General features: G+C 40.2%; 1 long non-coding RNA gene across 1 annotated transcript; it reads right to left on the minus strand.

Moving 5' to 3' along the window:
* Window positions 1-3,481: 3,481 nt before the first annotated feature.
* On the minus strand, window positions 3,482-5,652 carry LOC146668859 (uncharacterized). Its single transcript, XR_014912013.1, has 4 exons — window positions 5,519-5,652; window positions 3,893-4,024; window positions 3,676-3,775; window positions 3,482-3,557 (listed from the first exon to the last, which is right to left on the minus strand). It is a non-coding gene; the product is annotated as an uncharacterized LOC146668859 (long non-coding RNA).
* Between the last annotated feature and the right edge of the window lie 448 nt (window positions 5,653-6,100).

The raw sequence follows: 6,100 nt of genomic DNA on the forward strand, positions 1-6,100 counted from the left end.
AACAACTCCAAAGGATCATGAAGCAATGGATCTTTAAATTGTTGGGCAAATGAGCAAATTGCAACACTATGGAGTTCCACTTCCACTATGATGGTAAATGGTAAATGGCCTGTATTTACACTCAACAAAAATATAAACGCAACACCATTGTTACTGCTCCCATTCCCCATGGGATGGACGTAGAGACCTAAAATTCATTCCAGATACACAATATAACCATCCCTCCCAAACAGTGGTCACAAATCAGTCCAAATGTGTGGTAGTGGGCACATCTGCTATATTGAGATAATCCATCCCACCTCACAGGTGTGCCACATCAGGATGCTGATCTGACATCATGAGTAGTGCACAGGTGTACCTCAGACTGCCCACAACAAAAGGCCACCCTGGAATGTGCAGTTTTGTCTCACAGCAAAATGCCACAGATGCCACAAGCAATGAGGGAGCGTGCAATTGGCATGCTGACAGCAGGAATGTCAACCAGATCTGTCGCCCGTGCATTGAATGTTCATTTCTCAACCATAAGCCGTCTCCACAGGCGTTTCAGAGAATATGGCAGCACATCCAACCGGCCTCACAACCGCAGACCTCGTGTAACCACACCAGCCCAGGACCTCCACATCCAGCAGGTTCACCTCCAAGATCGTCTGGGACCAGCCACCCAGACAGCTGCTGGAACAATTGGTTTGCACAACCAAACAATTTCTGCACAAACTGTCAGAAACCGTCTCAGGGACGCTCAACTGCATGCCCGTCGTCCTCATCGGGGTCTTGACCTGACTCCAGCTCGTCGCCGTAACAGACTTGTGTGGGCAAATGCTCACATTCGATGGCGTCTGGCACGTTGGAGAGGTGTGCGCTTCACGGATGAATCATGGTTCACATTGTTCAGGGCAGATGGCAGCTGAGAATGTCCCAGTTCTTGCATGGCCAGCATACTCACCGGACATGTCACCCATTGAGCATGTTCGGGATGTGCTTGACCGGCGTATACGACAGCGTATACCAGTTCCCACGAATATCCAACAACCTCGCACAACCATTGAAGTGGAGTGGACCAACATTCCACAGGCCACAATTGACAATCTGATAGACTCCATGCGACGATGTGTTGCACTGCATGAGGCAAATGGTGGTCACACCAGATACTGACCGGTTCTGGGTCCCCAGACCCCCAATAGCGCAAAAAACTGCACATTCCAGGGTGGCCTTTTGTTGTGGGCAGTCTGAGGTACACCTGTGCACTACTCATGATGTCAGATCAGCATCCTGATGTGGCACACCTGTGAGGTGGGATGGATTATCTCAATATAGCAGATGTGCCCACTACCACACATTTGGACTGATTTGTGACCACTGTTTGGGAGGGATGGTTATATTGTGTATCTGGAATGAATTTTAGGTCTCTACGTCCATCCCATGGGGAATGGGAGCAGTAACAAAGGTGTTGCGTTTATATTTTTGTTGAGTGTATATAGCGCTTTACTACACTGTAAAAAAAAAAATCTGTCAAATTTACGGTAAAATACCGGCAGCTGTGGTTGCCAGGAATATACCGTGTAAAAAATGTGGAATCTGTAAAAGACAATACGGTATACTGGTTTTGTAACCCTAATTTTTAAGGTAGACAACGTATTATTTTACCAAAATCATGATAGAAAAAAACAAATATATTTGTCAATTATACAGCAATTTAATGTAAAAAAATGCAACTTTCCATAGCTTTTTACGGATATTTGCAGTAAAAAAAAAGTTATAATATAATATTTACAGTAATTTGTTGTTAATTTAACAGTAATAGGATAGACCCTATTATTGTAAATAACTGTAAAAATAACAGAAATATGTTAAACCTTATTAAAACCTTTGACAGTAAAAAACACAGTGAAATTGTATAACAAATTACAGCATTTTATTTTGACCAGATACATTTTACGGTAAATTCCTGGCAACCACAGCTGCCGGTATTTTACCGCTAAAAATACAGTACAATATGAGGAACATAAATGGTTTACCGTACATTTTACATTTGCAACCGCTAAATATAGAAAAATCTAAAGATGCTCATATACAACCAAGGTAGAGAATATTACTGATAAACAATGAGAAAATTTGACATACCATTTGAAAACAGACTAAACATATTATTTTCTCTATTCCTACAAAACAGCATAGATCTTGAGAATACAGCATGTGTCCATATATATGGCTGGTAATCCATGGAGGAATGAATAAACATGAAACAAAATATTACCTGCCCCTGACCTATCAACAGTAATGAGTCACTGGGTCCTGCCTTGGTGAAGGAAAGGACTCGGTGGAGTTTCTAATGCGCATGGTGTTGAAGATACAAGCTCTGCAGGAGTACTTCAATGTCCATCAGGAGTTCACTTTGGAGTGGCAGGATCCCCTCTGCAGCAAAAAAAAAAATGGACAAAGTTTGATCAGTGCTTGAGCAAAATGCACAGAAATGAACAAAACGTGCTGCCAAAAACAGATCTAATGATAAATGATTTCTTAAGTGTAAAATATACAGTTCTTAAAGGATAGCTATTGTCAAAATGCAACCTGGGCTGTTTTTTTTGTTGTTGTTTTTTTACTGTAAACGAGACAAACATATATCTAAAAGCATAATTACGACAAACGAGCCGTTTTTGAGATTGACCGTGATTTTATTTCGTGGTCAATAGCCAGTGAATGGGAATACTAGGGGGCCGGGGCATAAATTTGAGCACATCAAAATCGATACAGTAAAAAAAAAAAAAAAAAAAAAAAAAAAAAAAAAACACAGCCCAGGTTGCGTTTTGGCAATAGTTATACTTTAAATCTTGAAGTTAATGGCTGAATGCATGGTGATGAGACCTATCATTCAATCTACATTTTATAGCGTATGAAACTGCTCACCTGGACATGAACCTGAGCTCGGCTGATTAAGATTAGTGTCTCCTGTCCATCTTTCTTTAGCAAAACTTGAATAATACCACTGCTTACCTCTCATTGAATCTTTGGGTGCAGACTTAATTGAAGAGCCTCGTATAAACAGGCAGGGTGTGATGTTTAGGGAAACTAAAGAATACAGCCGCCATCATTTCTGCCAGAAGACTCATGGGGTGCAACGAAGCTTTCATTGTGGACTGGCTAGATACCTTCTGCATTCAGAAAGAAAACAAGAAGGGCATACACCATAAACAATAATAACTGACAAAAATAATGAGACAAGAAATTAAAGTAACAAAATAAGTGCAAATCAAGTTTCCCTGTGTTACAGTGTAGCTGAATGTTTTTCAACAATTTGATTTACGGTAAAACACATACCAAATATTTCCAGCCAAGGTTTGTTTCAATCTTCAGCATGTTTTTCCTGCCATTGTCTTGAAACTGTTTCATCGGTCCCTCTCATTTGATGCCGTTTACAAAAACAAAACAGCAATATTGTAAAGGGGAAAAGGAAAATTAATTTAATGGGAAAAAAAAAAGATTATGACCTGAAATCTCACCATTTCCTGATAGTCACAGGTCCTTTGAGTATCCTTATGGTTTCTGCTCAAATTCAGTGTCTGAAAAGGGCAGGAACAAAACAAACCTTTTTAATCATAATAAAGACAAAATAAGATTTAGAGACAGACGACAAAGAAATGTGTAAAATATCTTCTTGAATCTGTTTACTTTACTAACCTTGAAAGAGACTCTTGGGTCTTAGCTGTGCCACCACCCTTAAACCTTAAAACAGATGGAGACGATATGCTGGCCTGGCTTGAAATTTCCATATTTGGTGCTGTAAAACAATATCACAAACAATAGATTAATTGTACTTTTTGGACCTTGGCCAAAGCATAATCGAAAAAACAGAAAGCCCTTCATGGCTATTGTGCAATGAAATCATAATACTTACTGGTTTGTTTCTCAGATGTCTCCACTCCTAATGATTGTAGTGCCTCCAGTACAATTTCAAGGATTGAGGCAGACAGGTCCGGCAGCACCTTAGTAATGGAACTCCTTATGCTGTCCCCCATTTCCAAGATGTCTGATAAAAGAATGTGAATAAAGGTCAATTTACACCAAGTGGTACCTTTGGTCTTAAAATATGAAGCTGATCTTGCTTGATACTACACTTTTATACAGTGTTTCGTAAGTACCAAACTAACAGCACCATTATTGTGACAGCACACTGTGTTTCAATGGAACCATTTGGTACCCATACTTCATGTAAGATGTTAATGGATAGAAATCAATTAAGTCAGTGGGTTTTGACCAAAAAAATCATTTTATTTAAAACAGCTTACTATCACTTATGTCACACAGAACATCAGCAGGAGGCTGAGTAGAGGGCTCTTCTGATTTCTGCCACAGATCAGACTCTAGCAGACATCTCAAAGTCTCTCTTAAAGGCACATAATAGGCAAACCTATCTTTTCTGTTTTCATCTCTCCCTAAAAATATTTTCTTTGGTTCCGCATAGTTGAAGGCTTTTTTAAAGATCTGAGCTCTGGAGTGCACTGTCCTCAATGGCCCGGTATGACATGCAGAAAAAAGATCATAGCTTTTGACAGACTCGCAGACTTTATTGATGTCCTCCTCTGATAATGATGTGTCATCTTTTAACAGTGATGCAAGTTTACCCAAACTGTATGTCTGTCCCAACTCATGCATGTTCTGCATTTCCTCTACAATGTTCTGTATGGTTGAAGCAGGCAGTAGAAACTGACCCTGCAATTTTAAGTAGAATAGTGAAACGTTTCTCAGAAAAAGATCACAGAATTCAGGGGGCATTTCCATGTTATCTTCATCTGTAATAGACTGTGCAGCAGGCTCGGAAATCAAGGGTACAAAGTCATCTGATGTGGTTGGAACAGATGATGATTGACATGCAGACTCTCTATATAAATCACCAATGCTGCTGTCTGAAAACTCTGTGTTTACGTGACATGTGAGCAGCAAAAGATGATTTAACTCTAAAGGTATTTGTGCATCCTCTTACTGGACAAGTGACCACGTGTCCTTCCACAATATGGCTCTTCAGATGAGCTATTAACTCTTTAGAGTTCTGACACTGACGTTCACACATCGCCATTGCACATGTAAACGAAGAAACCACCACCACACCAGTGACATGGGTGGGGGCAGAGTGTCTTCGGTAAAAATGAGCCTTAAACGCGCCATACCTGGTGTATGTCTGCTTGCAGCCTGCTTCAATACACCGAAAGAAACAACGTGGCTCATTCCGATGCAGTTTACAATAAAGCACGTAGCCCCTTGATGACTGAACTACCTTACCACAGAAATTACACGTTAACATAACTCCATGTACTTTGGTAATTCCTCCCTAGCGAATTAAGCACGCCATATACAGAAACTAATCCAGAGCAATGCTTCCCTCGCAACAGTAATGCTAACTCAACTCACAAATGCTAACTAAATTCACAACCTCACTCATAAAAAACGAACTGCTAAAATTATCTATAAACGCTGGGCTGGTGGATTTTTATAACAGAGATAACTTGAAGTTGCATGTACTCACCTCACCTCGAACTAATTGTAAGCTGCCAGGATGTCTACAAATTCCGAAGATGCTGTGGTCCAAGCAGCAATAAATGGCGCTAATATACGAGTTCAAAACTGTGTCCGTTAGCGAAGCCAACTTGAGTCTCCTGCATGAAAAAAAAGAGCGGTTGGCACACAGCTCAGCAGCGCGCCACGCTATTGGTCATTTTCAGGTGACGTCATCCCGCAATGTAACGTCGCTCTTTGTTTCTTTAGGAGGTTCGAATTTGATCAGAAGTCACGTCTGCAGACCGCTGCAGCCACGTCTTGCCTTGCTTCCCCCTTTTTTGGTGAAATGGTTCGCTCATACTGCACAATGTTGCTACCAGATTTTTTTTCTCTGCAATTCGAACGTAAAACGTCTGTACACAGTTTACCAGCAGTTTAGCTACCAATCAACAGCGATCACACAAATTCAAAATTTAAGGCCGACCCACTTAAGGTGGTCTGATAATATGGCGTGAAACACAACAACATAAAGTTGTTTTAAAATAATGATTAAAAAAGATTATTGAAATCAATTTTATTCACAACCATAAACTTTATTTTTAACATCTTC

This window comes from Rhamphochromis longiceps, linkage group LG6, assembly GCF_057381845.1.
Source record: "Rhamphochromis longiceps isolate RC_006_pf linkage group LG6, R_longiceps_female_GT1.1, whole genome shotgun sequence".
Lineage (NCBI taxonomy): Eukaryota > Metazoa > Chordata > Actinopteri > Cichliformes > Cichlidae > Rhamphochromis > Rhamphochromis longiceps.